General features: G+C 33.4%; 1 pseudogene; it reads right to left on the bottom strand.

Moving 5' to 3' along the window:
- Positions 1 to 12,111: 12,111 nt before the first annotated feature.
- On the bottom strand, positions 12,112 to 12,775 carry LOC141571244 (translationally-controlled tumor protein-like; annotated as a pseudogene).
- Between the last annotated feature and the right edge of the window lie 633 nt (positions 12,776 to 13,408).

Below are 13,408 nucleotides of genomic sequence, written 5' to 3'. Positions count from 1 at the left end.
CTCCCATAAGACTATCAGCTGACTTTTCAACAAAAATTTTGTAGGCCAGAGGAAGCCACAGGAAATATTCAAAGTGATGAAAAACAAAGGCCTACAACTAAGATTGCTCTACCCAGCAAGACTGTCTGCCATTTAAAATTGAAGGTGAGACAAAGAGCTTCCCAGAAGAGAATAAGCTAAAGGAATTCACTACCACCAAGCCAGTATTGAAGGAAATGTTAAAAGGGCTTCTTTAAGCAGAAGAAAGATGGAAACAAACTAACAAAGACCAGAAATATTACTAATAAAATGGTAATAGCTATGTACTTATCAATAATCACTTTAAATATAAATGGATTAAATACCCCAATCAAAAGACATAGGGTGGCTGAGTGGATAAGAAAACAAGACCTTACATGCACTGTATACAAGAGACTCACCTCAGATCAAAAGGCACACACAGACTGAAAGTAAAGGGAAGGAATAAGATATTTCACACAAATGGAAATGAGAAAAAAGTTGGGGTAGCAATACTTATATTGGACAAAGTAGATTTTAAAACAAAGACTATAATAAAAGACATAGAAGGAAACTACATAATGATAAAAGGATCAATTCAACAAGAGGACATAATCATAATAAACATCTATGCATCCAACATAGGAGCACCTAAATATATAAAACAGATACTGGAAGACATAAAGACAGAGATCAACAGTAACACTATCATAGTAGGGGACTTCAAACCCCACTGATACCAATGGACAGATCCTCCAACAGAAAATAAACACAGAAACAGTGGCCTTAAATGACACATTAGACCCGTTGGATTTAATCAATATTTTTAGAACATTTCACACCAAAGCAGCAGAACATACATTCTTCTCAAGTACACATGGAACATTTTCCAAGATAAATGACATGCTAAGCCAAAAACTAGTCTCAGTAAATTTAAGAAGACTGATATCATATCACACATTTTCTCTGACCACAGTGCTATGAAACTAAAATCAATTATAAGAAGAAAACCAGAAAACACAAAAACACATGGAGGGTGAATGACATGTTACTGAATAATAAATAATATCTCAACAATGAGATCAAGGAAGAAATAAAAAAATTCCTGAGACAAGCAAAAATGTAAACACAACAACCCAAAATCTGTGGGATGCAGCAAAAGCAGTCCTAAGAGGGAAATTCATAGCAATGCAGGCCTACCAAATGAAACAATAAAAATGTCAAATCAACACTCTATCTTTACACCTAAGGGAACTTGAAAAAGAACAGCAAAATAAGCCCAAAGGGAGTACAAGGCAGGAAATCATAAAGATCAGAGTGGAAATTAAAAAAAAAAAAAAAATAGCAAACAAAAAGCAATACAAAACATCAATGAAATGAAGAAGTCGTGTTTTGAAAAGATAAATATAATCGACAAACGTTGAGCCAGACTCATCAAGAAAAAGAGACAGAGAGAACCCAAATTAATAAAATCAGAAATGAAAGACAAGAAGTGAAAAGAGACGCCACAGAAATACAAAACAATTTAAGAAAATACTGCAAGCAACTATATGCCATAAATTAGACAACTTGGAAGGAGTGGATAAATTTCTAGAAGCATACAATATCCCAAGGCTGAATCAAGAAGAAACAGAAAATCTGAACAGACCAATTACTACCAACAAAATTGAATCAGTAATCTACAAGCTCCCAACAAACAAAAGCCATGGATCAGATGACTTTACAGGTGAATTTTACAAAACATTCAAAAAATAATTATCACCTATTTTCCTCAAACTATTTCAAAAAAATCCAGAAGGAGAGAAGGCTCCTAAGCTCATTTTACAAGGTCAATATCACCCTGATCCCAAAACCAGACAAAGACATTACAAAAATGAGAAAACTACAGGCTGATATCCCTAATGAACATAGATGCAAAATCCTTAACAGAATATTGGCAAACCGAATTCAGCAATACATTAAAAAGATCATACACCATGATCAAGAGGGATTCACTCCTGGTATGCAAGGTTGGTTCAGTATCCATAAATCAATTAACGTGATGCGTTACATTAACAAAATGAAAAATAAATATCATATGGTCACATCAATAGATGCAGAAAAAGATTTGACAAAATCCAGCATCCATTTATGATAAAAACTTTTAGTAAAATCAGAACAGAAGGACCATATATCAGCATAATAAAGGCCATATATGCTAAACCCACAGCTAACATCATACTCAGTGGGGAAATGCTAAAAGTATTGCCCTTAAGATCAGGAACAAAACAAGATTGCCCACTTTTATTCAACATAGTTCTCGAAGTTTCAGCCACAGGAATCAGACAAGAAAAATAAGAGTCATTCAGATCGGAAAGAAGGAACTAAAACTTTCATTATAGGCAGACAACATGATACTATATATAGACAAGCCCAAAGACTCCACAAAAAAAAAAAAAAAAAAAAAAAAAAAGACTATTAGAACTGATAAATGAATTTAGTAAAGTAGAAAGATACAAAATAATAATCAGAAATCAGTTGCATTTGTATACAACAATACCAAACTACCTGAAGGAGTAATTAAGAAAACAATCCCATTTACAACTGTTTCAAAAACAATAAAATACTTAGCAATAAATTTAATCTAGGAAGTAACAGACCTGTACGCAGAAAACTATAAGACATTGAAGAGATAAATTAAAGAAGATACAAATAAATGGAAATACATACCATGCTCATGTATAGGAAGAATGTAGTTAAAATGTTCATACCACCTAATGCAATATATAGATTCAACACAATCCCTATCAAATTATCAATGACATTTTTCATGGAACTATAGCATATAATCCTAAAATTTATATGAACCATAAAAGACCCCGAATAGCCATGGCAATCTTGAGAAATAAGAACAAACTGGTAGGTATCATGTTACCTGACATGAAGTCATACAAGTCTATAGTAATCAAAACAGCATGGAATTGGCATAAAAACAAACACATAAATCAATGGAATGGAACAGAGAGCCCAGAAATAAATTCATACTTACATGGTCATTTCATCTATGAAAATGGAAGCAAGAATTTACATTGAGGTAAAGACAGTGTATTTAACAAATTGTGCTGGGAAAACTGGACACATGAAACAAACAAACAAACAACAACAAACAAAAACGAAGCTGGACCACCTCCTTATGCCATATACGAGAATAAATTTTAAATGGACTAAAGATTTAAATGTAAGATCTGAAACCATAAAAGTACTAGAAGAAAATATAGGAAGTAAATTTGCAGACGCCACCCTTAGTGATATTTTTACTGATATATCCTCCCGGGCAAAGGAAGCCAAAGAAAAAATAAGCGTATGAAATTACATGAAATTAAAAAGTTTTTTCACAGCAATGGAAACCATTAATAAAACTAAAAGGCATTCTACTGAATGGGAGAAGATATTTGCTAATGAAACATCTGATAAGGGGTTAATATCCAAAATTTATAAATGATTCATATAACTCAACACCAAAATAACCAAAGAACCCAATTAAAAAATGATCAGAGGAAATGAAGAGATATTTCTCTAAAGAGGGCATACAGATGGCCAACAGACATATGAAAAAATGCTCAACATCTCTAATCATTAGAAAAATGCAAATAATAAACAAGGAGACACCATCTCACCCCTGTCAGAATGGCTAGCATTAATAAACCAACAAATAACCAGGTATGGTGAGGATGCGGAGAAAAGAGTACCCTCGTGCACTGTTGGTGGGATTGTAGATTGGTGCTACTACTATGGAAAACAGTATGGAAGAACCTCAAAAAATTGAAAATGGAAATTACCTATGACCCAGCAATTCTACTCCTGGGTATCTATCCAAAGAAATCCAAAACACTAATTTAAAAAAATATATATGCACCCGCATGTTTCCTGCAGCACTATTCACGATAGCCAAGACATGCAAACAGAAATGTCCATTGATAGATTATTAGATAAAGAAACTGTGGTACATTTATACAATGGCATAGGTATTTACTGAGCCATACAGAAAAATGAAATCTTACCATTCATAAATAATGCCAGCTAATATTAATATTGCTTCAAAACTTTGTTTTATTATTGAAACTTCAAATTTTAAGCCTTTTGCATTGAAATTCAGAGGGCTCTTTGATTCTTAAGTTTTACCTCCATTTAACAGTCCTAAATAATGACATTTTAACTTCACATATAACAAGTTATTGACAGTTTTTCATTAAACATGACTAGTGGTGCTTACTTGAGTTATAGTTTAACACACCGATGACTATCCTTTCATTTCCTTTACAAATTTTAAACTTGCATTCTTGTTCATGTTTGCTGAAAAAGGTATTTTGCAATAGTCATTGTTCCAGGATTTTCTTGTTTTACTGTATGTGTAAGGTGTCTACAAACATCACAACTTTATGCCTGAGTATATTCACTAAACAGACTTTTACTGACTAACGGTGCGCTAGCCACTGTCAAAGGCACTGAGATTATGTTGAAGAATAATATAGATGTGGGTTTGAGCAAAGACACAATGGGGACACAGTTGCTGGGATACCCCCTCAAAAACAAAAAAATTCCCAAGTGCTTAAGGAGTGCTGATATAAGTCTACAAAAATTAATAAACATATTTCCATTTTGTTATGACTGTTATTTACTCTAGCAAATATAATTTTCCTCCAGTGAGAATGACATGTATTTAATAAATTGGTATAGAATCAATTTGATTAGCTTGATTAGGTTCATTAAAATGCGGAAAGCACTGTACCTCCATTTTGATGCCTGGTAAAATGCCTTTTGCAATGTGTCTTATATTTTTCCATAAAAGAATGGTTAGCATTTTAGGGATTCAGGAAGACTACCATTTCAATCTTTAAGCCTCAAGTTCTCCTTCATGTCTTTTAAAAAAAGAGACAGTTGTTAGATGTCTATATGGTAGAAGAGCAAAAGTTTATGCATCATTTGCTGCCAAGGACACCCGAGATATCAGACCCAGTAGAAAGAAAAAAAACAACAGAACAAAATTGCATATATAGCATGTAAAACTGCATATAAAACTGTATATAGCTCCCTATATACCAATGAGCAATAATTACAAAGCTTCATAAAATAGTTTGTTTTAATTAGTGTCCATCTGCAGATCAAAAATACTATTTTAAAAATATAAATGTAAATGCTCCTCCATTGTTTTATTCAGAGTGAAAATTAAGTAGTTTTCCACAGGATAGTATACTTACTTATAATTGGAAAAATATTTTTAATCAAGCATTTAGGATTAAACGTAGTAATAGAAAAAAGTAATTAATAAGCCAATATAGTTAAGCCTGCATCTATTTATCTAGATAAGCAATGACTGTAGATTTTCATTGCAGTACAGACAGTCCCTCACTGACAATAGTTCAACTCATGAGTTTTTTATTTACAATGGTGCGAACGCAATATGCATTTAGTAAAAACCGTATTTCAGATTTTGAATATTGATCTTTTCCCAGGCTAGTGATGTGCTAGGTATGATACTTTCCTGATGCCAGGAAGCTACAGTGAGCCACAGTTCCCACTCAGCCATGTGCTCATGAGGGTAAACAACTGATACTCTACAGCATACTGTGTGGCAAGAGATTTTTGGATATGGGGTTCTGTGTGTTTGCATCCAATCTGTCTACAAAATGCCCATCTGTGTCCCCTGCTTCTGCTGAGAGGAAGAAGAAGGTGATGACTCTTGAGATGAAATTCAAGGTAACTGCCCAACTGTAGGCAAATATAAATGTTCCCAGCACATTTAAGGTAGGCCAGGCTAACCTATGATGTTTGGAAGCTTATGTGTATTAAATGCATTTTCAACTTTTGAAGGGTTTACCAGGACGTAACTCCATCGTAAGTCAAGGAGCTTCTGTATAATTTTGATAACAATTTATCTAAATGATCACTATAACAACAATAATATAGTTACTTTAATATTTTAAAAACAATCAATAATCATCATGTTCTTCTGAAATTTGAAATCATATCGACAAGCCCAGTGTGGTAGGAAAAACATTCAATTTGTGAAATAGAATTCAAATAACCATTTGGGGGCTTTAAAATTTTATGACTTGCAATAACTGTTTCAATGTTTTATTTTTCAATGAGTTTCTTTGATGTCATGTAGTCACAGATTAAGGATATTTCTATTCATGTTTAACCTGAATTTAATACTACTTTAAATATTGTTACATTGGATTATCAGTGATTACCAAGTTATATAACCAACTATTCATCCAATATTACTTATGTATCTTTCCATGAGAATCGTTTGAAGCTCAGCAGTTAGCTATACCTCACTGATTTTTGTTTGTTATATATTTAAATAAAGGCTAGTACTAAAGAACATGGCTTCTCTTTTTAAATTAAAATTGTAATTTGTACAACATTATATTCACTCAGACAGGAATTATTAATACATCTTTGAAAAGCATAAAGCATGGATCACCTTTATTCCTATTACATATCTGTAGAATTTTTACAAAAATGAAAGGCATTTTATATGTTGATTTCTTACAGAAAATAAATTCAGATTGGTTTCTGTATTAGTCTATTTACTGGCAATTGCCTTTGCCTTTGGTGTTTGCCAATAATTTTTGGTGTTCTCGGCTTGCATCTGCATCACTCCAATCTCTGCCTTTGTTATCACATAGACTTCTTCCCTGTGTGTCTCTTTCCTCTGTGTATCTGTCTTTCTCCAAAAGTCTCTGCCTTTATTAAGGATACCAGTCATTGAATTTACAGCCTGTGAAAATCCAGTATGATTACATTCTTCATAATCATGGACAGCCCTAATATTATATTCATCAAAACTTAATCATATTTTCAAATGCATTATAATTTACATAGTTTATCTTCTTTGCCAAATGACTGTCATATTACAAGTTTTGTAAAACTGATAATAAATGTGAATTTATAATAATCACTTTAATTTTAAACACAAAATCTGAATAGTGAAAAAACAACAATGAACCAGGAATTAAAAGATCATGGTTTGAGTCTTGGGGCTGTTGCTACCTATCTTTGTAACTTCTTTTAGGTCCAAAAATGATTCTATCTAGAATTCTGTTATGAATTAGTTTTTTAAACTTTATTTATATGTTGACTCTATTGGCATACGGTATTGTTGTCTGTTCAAATCAATTGTTTTTTTTTAAGCAAACAATTTTAATAGTGTTCACGCTGTACTATGTAATACATTAATTAATTATATTAGAGAAAATAATAAAAACAAAATAATGCATTTTACTTTAGGTACAACACATTATGGAATATTTAAAAAAAAGTTTGCTTTTTAGAACCATCTTCAGACACAAAAATAATTCCATATTTTCATAATCTGACTAAATTGTAAGATAATGAGGTACTTAAATATACTTAATTTAGATAAGCTAAAATATGTTTTAAGCATTTTTCCTATTGGTTTTGCCTAGTGTTATTTGCATTGACATACCGCCAAGAGATTTTATGCCCTTTCAAAATACACAGAAAATATAAAATATATTGTGACATGATTACTGATAAAATCAGGAATGTATTGTTAATGGACAAAGGGAGTAATGATTCTTTTGTTTTTTTAATTTTTTTTGTAATGACCAGACACTTCTTTTTTTTTGCAGACATTTCCTAGCATTTTATACAGGTAAGCCAGAATGTAGGTGGAAAACTTGCGTAAATATTTTAACAAAGGCCAGATTTCTCTATTTCTGAAGTAGGTCATGCTTGTATAGCTAGAATTAGATTTTGAACTTTCTTCTATAGGTCTATCCCTTTAGGAGACATAGAGGCACGCTGGCGAAGAATATGGAAAGGGTTCTCTTCCTTTACCTAAACACACACACAGTTAAAAAAAAAGCCTTTTTTCCAATGTGTTTCCAACAACACTATCATCTTTTGTAATCGCAGCTTTACTTACTTTGGGCATTTTTCTTGTCAAAATACAAATGACTGGCAGGGATAAAGCTTGGGTGTGATGGGTATTGACCACTACAATTTATTGTTTAATCTCATCTTTCTAGTTGCATTAGCTAAAAGTAGTTTATGTGTAGAATGTGAATGGTGAGGTAAATAGCACTGGCTACTGATATACACATTGAGAGGGCCAAAGGGTTTCAAATGGAGTGGGGAGGTGAGGCCAAAAGCAGATCACATCAAAAACAAATGTATCTGATCTAATTACGTTACTTTGGGTCAATCCTCATTATCCATTACTGGAAAACCATACAGCCTAAACCATTTATCATTTTCCTATCTTATCTTCTTTTTGGAACATACTGATTATTTAATTTGGTATAAAATGCTGCAGATATCTTAGAATCAATGAGTGATTATACCTTAAAATGGAAAAGAGATGAGTTTATCACAAAAGCATAATGTATCAACATAGGTTAGAAGAATAAAAGGAGTTTAATCGTATTCACTTGGAAAATGACATATTTACAACATGGAAATACTTTGAGAGAAAGCTACATGAAACTCTAAATATATTAAAGAATGCAGTGCAGAACATAGAAAATGTGAAAATCAAAATACAATATGAAACATTGGGAAAGAAAACATGTAATAATTGGAACAGGAATAGGAATAAAAATTGCCTGGTAACCTCAATGTGGTGTCTGGTGTTTTTAGCATGAGACTGAATAGGAATTGTAGGGGAAAAATATACATATATATGACTTTCTTCTCAACAATTAACAGTAGGGAGACTACAACAGAATAAGAATTATTACAGAAATATTACAAGTGCATTTTTCATATTGTATTTTAATCCCCTCAGGTTTATAACCAATGAATTCAATAGTAAGTCATTAAAGATGTTGGTGAATTGGCCTGGGTCAGTGAGGGAGAATGTGGGTGTCCTGTTAATACTATCTTCTATCAAGTTCAAGGAGAGCATAGCAGTGTTTGTGACTGCCTTACTTTCACATTCCTTAGATCTATACATAGACAGAAGGGGGCAGAAGGGGAATATCCTGGAGGCAAGAGTTGATGCATTAAAAAGTCATGCCAACAACTGTCAAAATCAGCAGCCATACAAGCAAAGAGTTTTAGATAAGGCATTTTAATTGATGGAGCCTAGTAAACTGGATCTGAGAGAATATTATGAAGTGGGTATTCCAAAAAGTCTCCTATTCCCAATAGACAGAAAATTACTCACTAGAGAACTGATGATAAGTTCACTATTTCACTCTAACTTTTCTTAAAACAGTACATAATTCATTGGATAACCTTGAATTAATAAGTAATAGTCCATTGTTAAAAATTAAGTTAGATTTTGACAGATTACAAATTTATAAAATTTGACTTTTATTTCTTATGTCATTATTTGAAAGCATCAAAAGCGGGACATTAGAAAACAAAAAACAAATACATACACACATACACACACACACACACACACACACACAATCAGTATAGACAAGTGGCCCTAGAAGTAACAAATACAAAAATACAATTATGGAATAATGATTAAAGAAGTTTACTACTTTGATCTTAAACACAGAGCTGAAGGAGGCAGCTATATTGTGCTGGTACAAGTTTGTATTCACTTATTGATCTTACATAATTTCTCTGGTTATACTCACTTTTAATATGTATGTACTACTACGTCTTCGGTTTGGGTGTGAGTTAAGGGAATATTCAGCACATCATTATTGTAATGATGATAGAAGGATATTTGTTACTCATGGTCAACAAGTACAGAAGTAGTGAATCCAGCTTCTAAACCACTTGATGTTGAGAAGGATAAATTACTTTCTCCTGCAGTCCCCTACTTTCCCTGATTTCTGTTCTCAAGATCACCACATGGTATAGTATAATAGCTAAAAATTCAGCCCTTATATTTGCATTTCAAACAGCAAGAAAAAGAGAAAAGAGATACTCGTCCTTTCCTTTTAAGAATACTTATCAGAACTATTTTTGCATGCTACTAGTAAGAATTTAATCCCATGATCAAAATGTCCAATAAGTATCTTTCAGACATTCAGTCTGTTCTTCATGAATTTGAGAATCATATTTTTATTACTGAGAATAAAAAGAGCACATAATTTCAAGACAAGCCATCTCTTCTAAACATTCTGATGATAATACTAATACTACAGTTTTCCATGTTATTTATACGAGAGATTATATTAGATACAGCATCTTAATACAGATAGCACTTTATAAAGCCTTCAATGGCACAAGGGTGATCTGAGTGCTATCTTCCCAAAAATGTCTCCTATTTCTTTCAGACCTTTCTTTTATGCTTCACCGATACTAATGATGGTGATACTAGGGATGCTCTTCCCTCTGTCTTGTATCCCTAGAGAGCTCACTTACTTAAAGCTAAGTAAAATAAATGATTAGGGGTCTACAAAAGTCACACCCTCACACACACCCAGAGCTCTAAAAATTTAGAAAACTGGGCATCAAAGGATGATTTGGGGAAAAAAAAGGAGAAGAATTTGGGTAACTTACAAGGATTAGGGATCTGAATAAGTTATTTCAGAGGTTTAAGGATCTGAATGGCATAAAACTTATCCATGGTCTTAAAGATAATATGCAAACGCCTTCAAATTTCTGAGGAAAAATGATTATCAAACTAAAATTCTGTACCCAGAAAAAACATAAATCAAATATGATGGTAAAATAAAGACATATTCAGGCACGTACCACCTAAAATTTTTTGTCTAACCCCTTATAAATATATAAAGGCACTTATACTACCAAAATTAGGTTGTAAATCAGTATAACTTTGTAAATCAATATAACTCAACATTGGTTCATTAACTGTGACAGATGCATAATACAAATGTAAGATGTTAATAATGTGCTCAGTGTTTCACATAATTCTAGGCAGAGCAGTGGAATTTCTACCTTGCTTCATCTAACTGTCCTTCATAAAATTAAGGAGAGAAAGAAGTTTAAAATAATAACATACAAAAAAAAATCAGCATTTAGACAAAAGAAATAGAAAGGTGACAGGGATTTCTGAGTTCAAAATTTAAATTATATCATTCCTACCTACTCGAGTTTTTCAAATAAAGAAAAAGCTTCAGAGCAAACATTAAACTCAGAATGTAAATATAAAATCATCAGTAAAAAGCTGAGAAACATCTAAAGAAATGCCTCAGAAAAGTGTACAATTAGACAAAAGATCCACGAGTGACAATGTTGCAGATGTGCCTCATACTTTTCATACAATTTTACAGCTTCTGAAAATCTTGACAGCTGTCTTTCAGCAATCTTGCAGGAAGGCCACAGAAGAAAGTTCTGACATTGGAGAGAAATTTTGATATGACTTTTTTCTAACAGAGTAGATTACCAATTGATTCACAGGAAATCCACAAAATTTTATAGAGTTATTTCAGTTTGAACTAAAAGAGACACTGACAGGGCCAAGTGAAAAGAGAACTTTGGACCCTCAAACGTCTAAAGGACAGCAGCAGGCTCAGAAAATTACTCAGCTGGCAACCTCTGCCCAGCTGTGTTTCAGAATCACTGTCAATCTGTGTCGCAGAGATGCCTCCCACTTCCCCCCTGTCAGAGTGAATGTGGCTATAGTGATTATTCTACTCCTGTTGAGCCATTGTATTTGACTTGTGTTAGTCAGAGAATGTTTCTTTTTAGTTCTAGGGTCCTAAGACTGAGAAAAACTAAATGCACAGTTTTACATAAGGAAACACTTCTGAGGACATGATTCAGATGAGCAGATCCTAGACCTCAAGCAGGAGTGTGATGCAGGAGATCAAAAGTCAACAAACTAGAGGCAGCAGGGCAATTACAGCCAACATGATTTTGGGTTAAAAGCATATTAGAACATAGCTATATAAGCTCATTTACATATTGTTTATGAATACATGGCAGAGTTGAGAATTCTGGACGGAGACCATACGTTACACAATGCTAAAAATGATTTATTGTTTCATAGATGATCTATGGGGATGGGCCTTAGGCAGTGGTAAGTGTATTTTCTTTTCTTTTTTGAGTTTAAATGCATTTTATTTTTAGATAATGTACACGGCATGTTTTTCTTACAAACAATGCCTCCACTCCAAATAAATCAAGGTCAAAATAAATGAAGAGCTCAAGATAACGTCAGTCCCATTTGTCCTAGTCATGGAAGAAAATCAGCAGCCAGTTGACAAGTGATAGAGTCAAACTGCCACATTTGTTAACATTGTTTTTTTCCATTTCTAAACCATCCTTAAAGAAAATGTAAATGGGGTCACACCATCCTCACCACAGTCCAGGAGAGCAAACATGCCACCGGGATTCATTTTTTCACCAATAAAGAACTGGTAGTTTTTAAAATTAGCAAGGATGGACTTGATTAGTTCTGCAGCCCCATCATAAAAAAGGTTTTACTCTTTCTGGTCTCTGTTCTTCAAGTTTCCCTTTGATTGATTTCATGTAATCTTTGATGTACATTTGTTTTTGAATTTTTTATAGGACTTTATTTGGGCCAAACTGAAGACATATGCGGGGAGCCAGATTTGAAATGTTTTCTTTAATGTACTTCTTGTAGCCATCTTTTGTGAAGCCGGTTTCCTGCCAATGATGGTTCATGACAATATCAACATCAGTGGTTACTGTGCTTTGGTACCTTTGCCTTCACAGAGGCATTTCCACCAATGAGTGAGTAATCAATGTTACTCTCTGTCCTACTGACCCTCTTCCCCTCCACCTCTAGGCACAGCCCAGGCAAAATATACCGGATCTTATAGATGTCGGAGAACATCTCTTCATGGCTGATGAGGTCCCAGTATCTGATCATACAGGCAGAACAAAGTATATTTTTTCATATAGAAATAATGTAATATATATTGTGCGGCTAGAGGTCAGAGTAATGGCTTTAAAACATGTCTGCACCTTTCTTTTCAAATCAATTCTCCAACAAATATTTGAGTATAATTTCTCTCTCCTCAAATATAGAGTACAGTCTTAGTTTCTCATATCTAATGAGTAGACTACAATAGAAGTAACAGTGTCCAAAGCAAGATCATAAAAATACTACAGCTTTTGCTTGGCTTACTTTCTCTTAGGACGCATTCTCTTGGAACCAATCAATGTGCTATAGGAAACCCAAGATTAGGTTATAGGGAGAGAAACATGGAGAAGCCCAAGTGGAGAGAAACTGAGGGCACAATTGAAAGCCAGCAAAAGCCACCAGATGTCAATCGGAAAAAGATTTAGATGATTTAGAGAAGGTGTGAGTATGGATGCATGGTCTTGGGACTTATTATATACCTCACCATTCAAAAGTTTCCAACCTAATAGAATGGCAGAATGTTTTTATACACACTGAATTAATTAATTTGTCAGCTTAGGAAAACACCCTGTGAGTCTCGGATTTTTCTCCAAGATGCTGTATATAAGTGGATGTATAATGTTGTCTCCCAAATAGCTA

Source organism: Rhinolophus sinicus, linkage group LG04, assembly GCF_036562045.2.
Source record: "Rhinolophus sinicus isolate RSC01 linkage group LG04, ASM3656204v1, whole genome shotgun sequence".
In the NCBI taxonomy this organism is placed as follows: Eukaryota; Metazoa; Chordata; class Mammalia; order Chiroptera; family Rhinolophidae; genus Rhinolophus; species Rhinolophus sinicus.
The sequence above is the reverse complement of the archived record's forward strand: the minus strand, read 5'-3'. Positions and strand labels throughout refer to the sequence as shown.